The sequence below is a fragment of the Lissotriton vulgaris genome, chromosome 11 (genome assembly GCF_964263255.1).
Source record: "Lissotriton vulgaris chromosome 11, aLisVul1.2, whole genome shotgun sequence".
Lineage (NCBI taxonomy): Eukaryota > Metazoa > Chordata > Amphibia > Caudata > Salamandridae > Lissotriton > Lissotriton vulgaris.
The window spans coordinates 619,647,671-619,663,774 of NC_141699.1; positions in this window are offsets into that span (position 1 = coordinate 619,647,671).

Consider the following 16,104-nt stretch of genomic DNA (forward strand, 5'->3'; position numbering starts at 1 on the left):
TGACCTCACATATAACATCACTCCAGACATGGTCAGGGACATCACTCATGACCTCACTGATGACATCTTAAATTACATCACTGATGACATCATCAGGTGACCATGAGTGTTTCTAAAAGGTTTATAAGTGTTAAATATATATATAGGGTACACTTCCAGGACAAAATACTATGACTAGAGAAGTTGTAAAATGTTTCCTAATTTGTATGTGTGCTTGACAGTGCAGAACACATGCAAAGACAGAAAAGAAAGGAGAAATGAAAAAAATTCTCCGTTTAATGCCTGCTTTACAACAGTGTTATTTTTTGGCACAAAACCCTGTCTGCCAATTTTGGTATATAGGGTTACTTCAATAAGCATGGGTGGTTGCATATGAAAGCCCATGTAACACCCATGTAATACCACCTTGGTGCTAAGTAATGCAAAGCAGTGATTCACACTGGTTTACATAACTTTTTGCTACAATCCAAAGCAAATATCAATTTCCGTTGGTTTGTAAAATCCCCAAAACGCTTTGCATGGGTCTGAGTTAAAGAGTAACACAAACTCAACGCAAAACATTTGCACGTCAGATCCTAGCCGATGGAATACTTAAAATGCTCCCACTGGCTGGTATCAGACTTGTATTCTGTTTCCCCGCCTGCACTAACGTGGGCAGAGAAACAGAATGCATATAGCTCCCTCACAGAGGGAGCAGCATAAATGCAGCTGCTACATCTGTGCAGGAGCAATTCCAGCTCTCCCACCATTCGGAGAGCTGGTTAAGGCTTGGGTATGGGGCCAAGTGGCCTCCCTTCTCTTTTTTATTGAATTTTGCACCAGGCGATGGGGTCCTTTGGACCTATTAAGGGTTGGGAAGGGGTGGGGGATGCATGAACTCTGCTGTTAATATGTATGTTTTGGCCCAGGGCGATGGGGTCCACAGGTCCCAAAGGCCAACACTACACTGCTTCGCCAAAGGCTGTCCACAATGTGGGTTTGGCTGCCTGCGGGGCTGGCTGAAGGCCCTGTTGACAAACCCATTCATGCATAGCGAAAGGCCCTGTGCAGCATGTTTTTTTCTGCCTTTGGTGGTTTTGGCTAAAACCCGCTGTGCACGGCCAAATGCTGTTAGCAATGAACTTATTGATGGGAAAACTAAGCACAGTAGGGACTAGGGTTGTAGTTACCTTAGGAAACGAGTTATAATTACTTTTTTCAATGTAGATATACATATCTGAAAAACAAAAACAAAGGCTAAAGTAACATAATGGCTGTGATGTAACTGTGATGGCTCTGGGAAGGAGGCCACATGGCCCCCCTTCACATATTTAATAATTTTGACACCGGGGGTGGGCTCCCTAGGCCTATAAATGCTAGGGGAGGAGAACCGTGTGCCCACTCCCATTAATAAAACAAAGCAACCCATGCTGCCATTTAGTTTTTTCGTTTTTTTATGATCCAGCTGGAGTATCGAAGGATCACAGTCATTTTTGCCAATTTGTTTTTTTAGGGGTCCCGAGGGGGGGGGGGATTCCTATGTTTCCAACCCATGGGGATTGGAGGGTCAAGGTATCTCTACCCTGTCCCCTTATACTTTTCCTTACTTGTTCAATACAGAGAACTAAGTTTCTGAATCCTGTAATGGCTGCCACTAACATTTTTCTCATGTTGCTGGCTGCCAATCAGAGTGTTCGCTCCAATGGGTGTTTAACTTCCACAGAAGCAAATCGGCCCAAGGGGTAAAAAGCTCCAGGGCCCAATTAGAATGCTCCATTTTCAAAGTGCCGCTTACACAAGAGTCTCTTGAGCCTCTTGCGGACCCACCTGCCCAGATATCTATATTTTTTTAAACCTTAATTTCTCAAAAACAATTGAACCGATTTACACCAAATCACAAAATGCACTGTCTGTGCACCAAGATCTAGCTTCGTACCAAATTTTGTATGATTCCATTCAGCAGTTTTTGCTGTAGTCCTTCTTAAAGAAGCCTATAAAAAATGCATGGGTATTTTGTGTTTTACATAGACTTTTTTTAGGCAGTGCTACAGAAAAAACTGTTGAATGGAATTAAACCAAATTTGGCAGGAAGCTAGATATGGGGGAAGGAATGTGAGTAGGGCCCCTCTCCATGCCCATTTTGGGTCCCGGGGATTCTATCCTCTGGGGTCGGTTAGTTTATTTAAGCCATTTTCAGCCCCAAGGAACCCATCCCTGGTGCCCAATATCTGTATTAAGGGGATGGGGGTGTTTGGCCCCCTCCCTGAGCTGTGTCCTGCCCTGGGGACCATATCACCTGAAACCCAGAGTGTTTAAAAAGGAAATATGGCCCCTTTCCTTAGCCTTTAGTGACCCTGGGGACCCAATCCCCTGTGCCGCTCACGTTGTGTGTCCCTGGGAGCCCACCCCTGGGACACAGCAATTTCCCTGCCTGCAACAGATTGACAGGGAAACCGGTGGTTGCTCCCATCTGTCTGGAGCATTTTCAAAATTCCCATCAAACTGGAGTAAACACAAAGGGCCAAATTTACAAAAGTGTCATGCAATGCCGCACAGCAACCAAAAATGCGGTGCTGCAGGACAAGGAAAGAGCTGTAGAGCACCATATCTACAAAATATGGCACTCTCCTCTCTTTTTCCAGGCACCATCTCAGAATTTTGCTGCTTTTTTTTTTAATATATTTTTATTTTTCCTAGTACACACATTGTATATATTATACATTTAACCAATTAAATTTACATTTATGATTTACACTGTCTGGTTTGATGACTTTGCACAAAATTTACCCTCTTTTTGAAGCTACAACAAAACAAAATACAACAAAAACAAAAACAAAATACATTTTCAAAACATATTCATAGACTTCATAGAATCTATAATTCATGTTACATTTCACATAAATTACCCTATAATACCATAGTCTCCTTCCATTTCGCTATTGGCTCCCAGATTTTTAAGCCTTCCCTTTCGTGCATAAATTGCCTTCTCAAGGTTATACATAGCTAATAAGTTCGCCAGCCAGGTTTGCATACCCGGGGGAGTCTTATACAACCATGCTCTTGCTATTATCAGCCTCAACACTGCGGCAGCCATAAACATAAATTCCTTATGTGCAGAATCTTCCCCCGGGCCACTCCCCAACAAAATCAACATAGGTGTCAAATGTGCTTGTAGCCTTAATGTGCTGCCAAGAAAATCCTCTAAGTCTTTAATCAAAGTTTGCAGCTGGGGGCAGAGAGCAAACATATGAACAATATCTGCCTCCGCTGAATTACATCGAGGGCAAGTGGTACCGGTGGAACCTCCCCACTTAGCTATTCTCGCTGGGGTGTGGCACAATGAGAACAGGGTCTTATAATGCTGGGACTGCAGGGTACCTGAGCACAAGATGGTACGACCCAAGTCCAGAGATTCCTGGAAGCTTCCAGGCTCCCCCCCAATTTTTCAACCCACTTGTTACTAACGTTGTTTATATCATCCATCTTCCCTTTTGCAAGGCTTGCATAGAAGGATCTGATCGTACAATCCCCTCCTAATTTTATCTTCTCCAATATTTCATTACTACCAAACCCAGCAATACCACCCTGCTTATTACTAAGAAAGCTCCTTACCTGTAAAACATTTTAAAAATCCCTTCTTTCAATGCCATACTTAAGGGTAAGGTCTGCAAACTGAGCTATCCCCTCATCATCCATTAGATCAGGGGTCTCCAAACCGGTCCTGGAGAGCCGGATCCATGCCAGATTTTTTAAATTACTACATGTATCTCAATGGGGATATCCAAAAAATCTGGCATGGATCCGGCCCTCCAGGACCGGTTTGGGGACCCCTGCATTAGATCCCCAATCTGTATTATCCCTTTTTGTGCCCATCCAGCCATTGTTAAATCAGCAAACACTGCCGCAGGGAAGGATTTATTCTTATACAACCGGACATACCTGTTATATCTTCCTAAACCAGCCTTTTTTAAAAGAGCATTCCAAATCTTGACTGCTGCCACTACAGTCTTGAATCTTGTCCTTTTATAGTACCCAAACTCCACTCTATTTAAAAAACAATTTTCTGCCTCCGCCCCCAACACTACTGAGTAAACCTCCGTGGACATGGTCGTAACTCTTTGCTCAAGTCCCCTCCCCCAATTAATCCCTGCATATACTGTAATGCTGCAGCCATTTGATACAGCCTAAAGTCCGGAGCCCCCCAGCCACCTCTCTCTCTCTCGGGAGAGACATAAATCTGTAAGCCCGCCGAGTCTTACCATGGGCCCAAATAAACCTATTCAGTACACCCTCTATTAAATTAAACCATTTAGCTTCAAAAACTAAGGGGATGGATCTAAAAAAATAAAGGAATTTGGGCAGGATCAACATTTTAATCACATTAGTGCAGCCCATAAGAGAAAGATGGAGATTGTTCATCCTCTCCAAATCTCCCTTTACCCTAGAGATTAATGGAATCAAATTACTCTCGACCACCAGGTCCAAGTCTGCCGATAATGAAACCCCTAGATATACTGCAGAGCAAACCACCCTGCTGTCATCACAAATAGCGTGTACATTCTTTATGATCTGAGTTTTAGATCTGTTCAAAATATAGCCAGATATCTGCCCTAACACCTGGGCCTCCGCTTCCACCTCCTTTATAGCGAGAGAAGGGTTTGAGGTCAATATGGCTACGTCATCTGCGTAAGCTAAAATCTTCACAATGCAATTATTTGCCCTCATCGTGGAATCTCAGAGTTAGTTTCAAGTCGCCGCAATAGCGGCTCAAGATATAGCGCAAAGAGGAGAGGCGAGGAGGGGCACCCCTGCCTGGTCCCCCTAGCGATTTTTACTGCGGCTGACAACCCTCCATTAACTCTAATCCTAGCAGTTGGAGTTTTATAGAGGGCCTGTATAGCTTTTAAAAACGACTCCCCCATCCCGCACCACCTCATAACGTGCCAAAGATAGTCCCAGGAGACCCTGTTGAACGCCTTCTCAGCGTCTAGGAAGAGTGCTACGACAGGGTCCCCTAGGACACCTGCAGAATCGAACATAGTGACAACAGTCCTAACATGCTGTGTTGTCCCTTTACCGGGTATAAACCCGTGCTGTGTGGGGCTTACCAACTGCTCAATAATCCCTGCCAATCTTTTTGCCAGCATTTTGGAGTATATTTTAACATCTGAGTTCATCAGTGTAATTGATCTGTAAGATCCTGGTGCTTCTGGTGGCTTCCCCTTTTTTAAAATTACAATAATGTCAGCCCCCCCCAGGAATCCGGACTGGATTCCCCTGATTGCGCCTGCAACATTATGAAAAACATATCTGCCACAAGTACATCTTTAAATACTTGATAGAATTCGAGCGGGATTTGATCCGGCCCTGCTGCTTTTCCTGCAGGTAGACTGCCGAGGGCAGCAGTAAATTCTTCCAACTGTAAAGGTCCCTCCAGAATCTCCCTATCTTCTCGGACATTATCGGCAGAGAAATATTCCTATGGTAATTTTCTGTATCTACCAAGCTCCCTGAATCCTCAGGGGTGTATAGATCTGAATAAAACCTCCTAAAAACCTCCCTTATTGAGTTAGGATCCAAAACCAAATTACCCTGTACATTCCTAATTTCTTTGATTTCGGCTGCAGCTGTTCTCTGCCTAGTCCTAATTGCCAGAACCTGTCCTACTCTCTCGCTGAACTCATACGTTCTTTCCTTCTTTGTGAATTTTGCTGCTGATTGCCATGCACACACCTTTGCCCCATACTGAAAGCGTGCAGGTGTGAAGCATATGTTTTGCAAATACAATGCCTGGACTAGTTTTAAAACTTTTCTTACCTTGTATGTATGATCTACAATGCAGCACACATGGAAAGTTGGAAAAGAAAGAAGTAATTAAAACATTTCTCCTTTTAATGCCTCCTTTCAAATGACGTGATTTGTGGTGCAAAGCCGGTCTATTATTGTTAGAAGATTGGGTTTTTGCATCAAAAAGCATGGGTGGTTGCATGGGAATGCCCATGTAACACCCATATAATGCCACTTGATGCTAAGTAATGGAACGCAGTGCTTCACAGTGGTTTGCATTACGTTTACTCTACTTTTCAGAGTAAAACAACTTTGTGCTGGAAAGTAAAAAACAAAAAAAACATTTCTGCTGGTTTGCATCACTTTTGTGATGCAAACCCAATGCAAAGTGTTTCTAAATCTATCCCAAAGTCTGCCCCTTGCAGGCAGGATCTTTAAAGGTGCTGCAACCAACTAGAAGGAGACTTAAAATTTGTTTCCATGCCCAAAAGAACAAGATATTGCTCCTGCCCACAGGGAGCAGCATAAATAGTTCCTCCCTGTGGGCGGGAGCAATGCCCGTGCCCACAGGTTGCAAGGATTTGGCTGGGGCCGTAAGGCCCTGGGGCTTCCCCACGGCCCCCAACAAATTATTTGTTAATGGTTTGGGTAGGCCCTGGGGCATCTGCTTACTTAAACTCAGGCCCTAGGGGATTGGTTCCCCAGGGCCATAATAGGCTCAAGGAAGGGGGCTGTATCTAAACAGTGAATTTAAAAGTATTTATTAAGCGCACAACTACCACGCGGTTTCTTGCCGCTAAGGATACCAACCCTGGGCAGAGGAAGTGCTGAAGCTAAGACGAGAATGCTTGTGTGAAAAGAAAAGTTTTGAGTGCCCTACGAAACTCTATGTAGGAGGCGGCGATCTTATAGGTGGATGGAGTGTGTTCCAAAAAATGGGAGTCAGGGTGGAGAATTTAGTGCCTCCTGATTTTTTGTTCCTAAACCGAGGCACAGAGAGAAGTGACTGGGAGGAAGAGCGCAGCTCCCTACTGGGAATATAAGCTTTGATTGCAGAGTTTATAAAGGCGGGAGCAGTCCCGGCTCGTGCCTGAAAGGTCATGCAGCCCAGCTTAAAGAGGGCCCGTTCTTTAATGGGGAGCCAATGCAAGGCCTTGAGCAGGGGGGTGACGTGGTGAGATTTGGGGAGACTATAAATGAGGCGGGCAGCTTGATTTTGGACCAGTTGAAGGCGTCGGAGGGCATAAGCAGGGACGCCATTGTACAAGATGTTGCCCCCTCCCTCCTCCCTGCTCTGGCAAAGGTGATCGAGAAACATGTACAGCTCTCTATTTCCAACTACATAGAGAGCAACAACAGCTTGCATGATTCTCAATCAGGCTTCCGTGCTAACTATAGCACGGAGACAGCTTTGCTCGAGATCACCGATGCCATCAGAGAGGTGCTCGATCTGGGGGGGAAGGCCATTCTGGTGATGCTGGACTTGTCGGCGGCGTTCGACACCGTCCCCCATGTCGGTCTCCTTTCTAGACTCTGGGAGATCGGTTTTCGTGGGACGGTGTGGAACTGGTTTAAATCCTTTCTGACCGGCCGTCGACAGGTGGTCTGGGCACCGCCGTTCTCCGTGGAAATGCCGCCGCTAGAGGTGGGGGTTCCACAGGGTTCTATCCTGAGCCCTACCCTTTTTAATATCTATATGACCCCTCTGGCGGCGGTAGCAGAGTCCTTTGGTGCCCGGATCATATCCTATGCTGATGACACCCAGCTCCTTTTTACATTTAAAAAGGGAGAAGCTTTTGATGGTGGTCGGATCAGGGAATGCCTGGGTGCAGTCTTCGACTGGTTTCGGCGTCACAATCTCAAGTGCAACTCCGACAAGTCGGAGCTGCTTTTTTTCGGCTGCCCGCCGGATCCCAGCTGGAAGACCTGGTGGCCCCAGGATATGTTTCCACCTGAGGTGGTCTCTACAAAGGCCAAACACCTTGGTGTGCAATGTGATGACAGCCTTTCTTTTGGACCCCAGATCATCGGCCTGTCTGGAAAATGCTTCGGAAGTTTCTTCCTCTGCTGTCTTTGCAGCACAAAAAAATCATAGTGCAGTCTCTAATTGGCTCGCGTTTGGATTACGCGAATGCCCTGTATATCGGGCTGCCTAAATACCTGTTGGCCCGTTTGCAGACTGTGCAGAACTCGGCTGCAAGAGCCATTTTTGGTCTCCCACGCAGGGCTAAGGCCTCGGAACTACTTAAGAGACTGCATTGGCTGCCTATTGCTAAAAGAATCACCTTTAAGGTGCTGACCCTGGCTTTTAAGGCCCTCCACTCAATCGGCCCAAAGTATATGGAGAAGCGCCTGGATTTTTATGTCCCGAGGAGGACGCTCCGGTCGGCCCTGTTGGCCAAAGCCGTCGTTCCCCCGGTTAAACTGGTCCGGATCGGAGGACGCTCCTTCCGTTACTGGGCCTCGCGCTGCTGGAATGAGCTACCTGTCTCCTTAAGAAAGTCCAATAGTCTTCTTGCTTTCAGAAAGGAGCTGAAAACTTGGCTCTATTCTGCATGATCTTATTGTTGGCCTTTGTGTAGCTGCTGTGTTGTGTTCTCTTTAGTACATTTCTCTTTGCCAAAGCGCCGGGACACCCCCTGGGATAGCCGTGCGCTATAAAAGAGACCCAAACATAACATAACATAACATAATCTAAGCGTGATAGAACCGTTGCCATGAGAATAAGTTTCAGGGCCGGGAAGGAAAAAAAACGGGAAATCTTCCGAATGGTGCGAAGAGTGAAAAAACAAGATGAAACTACTGAGCTAATCTGGGAGTGCATCGTGAGGTGGTGATTCAGCGTTATCCCTAATGTTTTAACTGAGGAAGAAGGTGACATAGTGAGTCCGAATAGCCCAAAAATGGCAGGAATTCCAAGACTGATGGACAGCTCAACTTTGCTAAAGTGACCAAAGCTCATTTGCCACTGATTTTGATGGTGCATTCTTGAGGCAGAGTAATATGAGGACATTTCCACCAAACAAAGAAGCACTTACTTCATATAATTAAGAAGAAATACCCTTGTTTGGTGGATATTTAACACTTTGTCTATAGTCTTGCCATCTTCTCTTTACGAGGATTAATTTTGTCACTAATTTCTATATGAAGACACATACAAAAGGTCACTGGAGACATTGCCTTGTGGTCCTTTATGCAGCTGTGGTGTAGGATATCCACGAGACGTTCACCCAATGAGGTAGCCCTTATTAATTAACTGGTAGAAAGTACTCCAGTTGGGTAGACATTTTGTGCAAAACTGTGGACACTTCTTGGAGAAATATACCGGCAAGGCTCCATTCTGGCCCATTTCACAGAAATTAAACCTCAACGGGAACACTTACAAATATATACATAGCAGGTGCCCCAATTGAAGCTCCAATTCCCTAAAGGACAAATCATCCTAATTTCTTGAGCTGGGCCAAGGCATAGCAAGTGTGCTTTCTCTACAATTCCATGTTGAAATATAATCTTATATCACTGATGAAGGTGAATGCATTTTTGATTTCTATTGGACTGCAATCTCATCTGTAGCAGTTGTACAACACAAGTGGGTTTTTTCTCATCATCTCCCTGTCTGAGAGCAGCGTCCACGGTTCTCCCTTTTAATTGCTGCTGGGTATGTAAAGGTGCCAAATCGCCTACTAGCTCTGCCCGTCTGGTCCCACTCCTTAAACATTACTAGTATTGTGCGACAGTGTCCCTGCCATTTTCCAGGCTGATGGACAGCTCAACTTACCAAAGCGATCCAAGCGCATTTCCAGCTGACTTTGATGGCGGGTTCCTGATACAGAGCAATATGAGGACATCTCCACCAAAAAAAGAGGAAGTACCCTTGTTTTGTGGAGTTTCAACTCCTAGTCTGTAGTCTCTTCATCTTCTCAATATGAGGATTCATGTTGTCACTGATTTCTGTATGAAGACGCTCAAGGAACAATAACATTGTCAAGATTGCACATACACAAGGTCACAGGAGACATAACCATGTGGTCCTTTACGCAGCTGTAGTATAGAGTATGCGCTAGACGTTCACCCAGCAAGGAAGCCCTCAAAAAATCTAGACAGGGTTCCAGTTGGGTAGGCCTTTTTATTAAAATTTTGCCCCCAGGTGATGGGTCCCCGGGCACTAAATAGGCTCAGGGAGGGAGACAGTGCATCGTCCTTCCTTTATTCATTGCTCGGCCCTTGGAATGGGATCCTCAAGGTGTAATAAGGCTTGGGAGGGTGGCCACCTGCTCCCTCCCATTTTTTATTAAATTTGGCCCTGGTCATGGAGTCCCCGGGGCCCAAAAAGGCTTGGGGATGGGAGACCATACCTCCCCTCCCCTTTTGTTTACAAGTTGCCCTGGCATATGCGGTCCCTGGGCCTAATTACACTCGGGAAGGGTTTGTGGGCCCCTCTCCCTTTATGAATTACTCATGGGGTCCCATAGGCCAAATGAGGCTAAGGCCTCTTTTATTTTAAATTAGCTTTGACCTCAGGGGGGGGGATCCCCGAGGCCTGACAAGGCTTGGGATGTGGGTCTGTGTGCCCACCCGCCCCTTTTTTATTATATTTAGCCCAAGGGGAAGGGGTCCCCAAGGCCCAATAAGGCTCAAGGAGAAGGACTGCCCATGACCCCTTCCCCCTCTTTATTCGCTTGCGCCTCAGGTGATTGAGTCCCCAGGCCTAATAAGGTGCTGTGAAGCCCCCCTTCCAGTTTAAACAGAAAATTACATGGATGTGCCGTGTTCATGGTACAGTGCACCATGACCGAAGGTGCATCAAAAATTCTGACACATTAGTGTGAAAGATTCCGTTGTATTGCTCCTACTACCCACATGACGCAAAGCTGATTTGCGTTTCGTAACGCACCTTTATGTGCCGTAAATCTGCACCGCAGGAGTACGTTGAATGGAGGGAAGCTTAAGAAACAATGCATTTCAATCCACAGAACTTCTGAACACATATAACAGCTAAGCATGGAGAGAGAACCAACTACTGACTTGGAGGGCAACAACCCTACCTCAGCCAAGATGACAAGACCGCAGCCCAAGGGAAGTGGAAGAGGAAGTGCAATTTCAGTGAGGAAGAGAACGAAATACTAATCAGTGAGGTGACAAAAAATTAACACCTTCTCTTTGTCACCTGAAAATTGCCATTAGGGAAAAAGGATGCCATTTGGCAGTGCATAGCAGGTAAGGTAAACAGTGGACGTGAAACAAAAAGGACAGTACAGGAGGGAGGGCAAAAAGAGGTGGCATGACTACAAGTGCAGGGCCATGGAAAAACTAGCCAGGAAACTTAAGGCACCATGAGAACCGGACGAGGACCTGAGTTCCAGGTGGTGTTGGACCCATTGGAGGAGCAGGTGGCTTCACTCATACCAACAGAGTTGGTGGCATGAGTGGAAGGAAAGGACAGTGCTGCAGTTGAGGACCAGGATGAACTGCAGGGTAGGTGAAAACAACAGACCATATGTCCCAAACAGTCATGCAGGGCAACGCAGAAAGACACTTGGCTGCAGTGTGCTGTGTGGTGTGCAAGGGATAGGGCAGGAATGTCTCACATGTTAACTCATTCATCACATAACTGTTATTTAATTGCCCAGTCACAGTCCACCAGCTGTACCAAGTTTCTCTGGTCAATGTCTAATGTGTTACCCTATCCCAGGTTGTCCTTTGAATCCTGGGACTTGTAGTGTAATCAATAACATTATTGCCCAGGACTCAAGTCCCATAATGCAAAGTAAAAAAACAGAACTTGACCAGCACATCATGCATGGACCTTGGCAACGTTGCAGATATGTCTGTGCCAATGTAGGCCTCCTTGCACCATGATGCAAGAAAGCTTGTCTTGGGGCTAGTATTAATATAATGTAATGTAACATGGCATAGCGGAGGGTCAACTTGTCACCTGAGAGGGTATCCAGGTATGTGTATTCCTTCCAGTAGAAACACTTGAAGAGCCAGGTGTACAGTAAGTAGCACAAATCCACATTGCATGCAGCAGTCCTGATGTGCTGGGTAAGGTTTTTACTCTTGTTGTCTGCCCTGTAAGGTACCTCCCTAACTCCTGTCTTGCTCGTATCAATATTGGAGGTGGGGGTCAGTGCAAGTGATGTAGAGCGGAGGGCCATAATTGTTTGGTGGAAGCGTAGCTTGTGTATTAACTAGGTGGGTCCCTGGCAGTATAGTGCCTTGTAGGTGTGGCTGAACATCTTGAACTGTTTCTGTATAGATCCTCTCAAATTCAAGAAATCACTTAAAACTGAACTCTTTGAGGTATAGTTTTGCGGTGACTGCAGCATGATGTCTTAAGACTTCCTGCCCGAGATACTCTTCAGGCGGTGGTTTGTATGCTATATAAATAATTGTAACATAACATAAAATAACATGATGGCCTTGATGATGGTCTCACAGGTGTCAGGAGGGAGCCATATGAAGAAATGTTTGACCATGCTAATGATGCGGAAGGAGGTAGAGTTGATACTGGAATTATGAATTCACATGGTGAGGTAGGTGTCCAGGGTGATGGGCTGGTTTCTGGGATGGTTGGAGTTTGAGGGATTTGGGTGTGGTCTTGTGAACAACCAGGGTGAATTAATGTTGTAGAATATCTAGAATATCAGCAGCACTATTTTGTGAGGTTGTGTGTGAGCCAAGCCATTACTCTCACATAAAGTCAGCCATGTTGATCAATGGCACAATGTGACACCTGTTGGTGGTGTTGGAGTCTTCTAAGAGTTATTGTATGATCTGTGTGTCATCAGTGTAAGAGATAATGTAGAGTCCCCAGGGTGAAGAGATGTGTGGGACTCTGCAGACAAGCACCTTGGGTAATGAGGAAATGGAGATAGCTTGACCTGTTGCATACTTCCAAGTGTGACAGTGGCTATTCCCTTTAGAGATAGTTCTCAGTGTCAACTGTTGTGGATTCTGGAGATGACTGTGTGAGTGTTGGGAAACTGAAGGATTCCCTTGACAAATGTAAATCATACCATATAAATGCCTACCCCTTTCCTGCAGTGCAGCAAGTTTGCTTGCTGGGTAGAGATGTATGGATGAGCCCCAGGGCACAATATTGCACAAATTGCATGCACTATAGTACAGCAACGAACAATGGTGTGTTGTGCTATGGTAAAGGCTGAGTTCAGGATTGTGAGCGAGATAACAAAGTATTACATATCTTGGTTAGTGCTTGGGTGCAAATTGATGGCTAGAGCAAAGACAGGTACCCTTGTGACATAGTCCAATAGTCTCAGAAGTGGGTGTTTAGAATTTGATGTTGCATCAGTGTAGACTGAAAGCAGAAATGCATCACAATATGTAAAATGTGGCCTGTTCTGCACCCAATCTTTCAGGCACGGTAGGCCAAAACACTGCCTAGGTGTGTTACGTTTTGCGGAATGACACAAATAGGCCCCATTGGTAATATTGAGGTTGTGTGAATTAGGTACAGGTATTGCCATGGGAAAAGCAACAATAATGTAACATGGCCTTATTTATGTGTAGAAACATATGTTCCACATATCCACGTGCAATAGAGAGTGATTGTGCAAACTAAATGTTACAATAATCATGTATATCAAATTCTATGGCTTAATCGTTACATATTTCTTTCTCTTACCAGGGCAACCAACAACACCTCCTTTAGATGAACCTGCCTATGATGTCCAACCCGTTGACAATACCATTCTGCCCGGTCCTGTGCTCTCCATGCCTCTGGATTAAAGCTAGCCTGGCTGATGAGGGGCGATACTCTGAATTCGGTCCCAAGATGCTTGTTTCCTGTCCAGGCAGGACCTGGCCTGGCAGTTCAGGCTGGACTGTTCCCATGGGGAGCTGGGTAAATACTGGTTTGCATATGGCTGGGTCCAAACTGGGGTGGTGTGGTGAGCAAAAAATGATGGTAAACCCAGATCTGTGACTTGGGGTGAATGTTTGATTTGTTCAGCATTCTGTTCGTCAGTTGTTTTTTTTGCTTTTGTCGCCCTAAGTTGGAAGGGTAAGCCTAGACATAGGTTTCGGTCTCACTGCGCCACTGGATTCATGCTAGCCTGTCTGGTGAGGGGTGATGCCCCGAAACCAGTCCCAGGATGCTTGTTTTCAGTTCTGGAAGAACCTGGCTTGGCAGTTTGGGTTGGAATGTTCCCATGAGGAACAAGGTCAAGCCTGATTTGCATATGGTTGGGTCCAAACTGGGGTGGCGTAGTGAGCAAAAGAATGATGGATTAAACCCAAATCCTTGTTACTGTGGGTGAATGTTTGCACTGTTCAGCATTCCGTCCATCATTTGTTTCTTTTGCTTTGGTCTTATTCAATGTTTTTCTACAGAGCATAGCTTCTTTACTAATATTCTCTAGATTGGATCACTTGCATCCTTGCCTATCTCCACATCAGGGAACTACTTGTTTGCTTTCATGGGAGTGCATGTGTTTTATTGCTGTCTCTCTGTGTGCTGCATCCTTCCTCACATCCTGTCCCAATCCTCTGTGCTGCATATCCAAACCTGGCTCATGGATTTTATCGCCTCTACCTATCCTGCTTGGATTATTTGAAAATGTGAACTTCCTCTCAACCAGTTCATTCATTTGTCCCCCTCACTGCTTCTGCCAGTCAGTGTTTAATTTCCTCTCACACCCCGGCTAGCTTCACCTTTGATCCCTCCTTCCATAGTGTGTTTTTTTCTTTTTTGGGAAGGCCATCCAGTGGCAATTTGCTGCAGCCCACTCTTTTCTAATGTGCTTTGGTGCATTTTTTATATTTATTTTAATTTACCTCTCCAAGATTGGTTTCTTGCATCTTAAAATGATACATGAAAATATACAACAAAATGGGTGCTGCATCATGACTTTCCTGTGTGCATGCCTGGTAATACATGTATGAGTGTTCATCATCACGCTGGGGTTGCCATAGATCCTTGACGCGTACATGATGACACATGCATACTTGTTCATCACTGCCCTTTTTTTTTAAAATTATTATTATTATATATTTTTCTTTGCAAAAGCTGTGCTGCATCACTGAACAACCATTTTTTTTCTTCCCAAAGAGCATCACCAAAAAGCTTTGGCAAAGCAATAGATTTTGGTAATGCCATAGAAAAACGAATGCTTACGGCTTTTCCAATGCTTGCTTTTATTTTTTGTTGCTAATGTTCTTTCATGAATCCTGATAACGGGTAGAAGCGGTTGTGCGATGGACACCAAAATAAAGTGAGCCTAATTCAAATTCATGTTTAAAACAATGAAATCCTAGTGTCTTCTGTCGAAAGTCACTTCTTTGAATGTTTTTATAGGTTCCTATTTGTGTAGCATGTTCGATAATCCTGTTTTACTGGATCCTCTCCTGGGGCCTGGCACGTTATACCCTTCAGTAAATAGGTACTCATCTTTTAACTGGAGAGATTGCATCATAAAATAGAAACATGATTATACAAGGTATAGAATAAAAAGACAGCTCAGTATGCACTTTGATCAGGATAACATGTTTCAGTTGCCAGTTTTTTTTGTATTTCCCTCAGGCACAGCTTGATGAATATATTATAAAGTACATCTATTTGAAGATGAAGGAGGCCCAAAGCATTGCTTTAATGTTACACAGCTCAACCCTGCTAGATATTCTAATAAAGTCTGATGACAGATTATTGCTGAGTCAAGGATCTTAAATTGTTCAGAAATTAAAATGAGCTGGTTCTGCTTAGCACATTTGTTATTGACCTATTCCAAGTAGGTTGAAGTGATTTAAAAAGGACCGGTGAGAACAAAACCAGAACTCTGATCAGGGAATCATGTTTTATCAGACCTATTTACCGCCAGAGGTGCAGAAAAAATACCTTTTATAGCAAACATGTTCATATACATAAATATTAGAGTGCTCAGTCCTTTCTGGAGCATTCTTTACATTCATGCAGCTAAAGATTCAGGCTAAAGCATACTTAACAAAGTTTCACAGCGCAGCCCAGCAAGCCATCTTTTTTCAGTGGGGAGAGACAGCAATAAAACACATGCACTACCATGGAGTGACGAAAGAATAAAGGAAACAAGTAGTTCCCCATGTGGAGATGTAAAAGGATGCAAGTGATAGAATCTATAGAATAGTAAAAAAGCTATGCTCTGTAGAAAAGCCATTAAATAAGATGCAAGCAAATAAGATTGACAGGAAAGACAACCAAAGGTAATTAAAAGCCCACTGCAAATATCGATATTGTCGACAATACTTTTTTCCACACCTCATAACTTAGAGCTGTTTGCAGGCAAGACATAGGTTACTCTTTGTAGTTCCCATCTCTTACCTTTCCTTATCCTTTCAGAAATG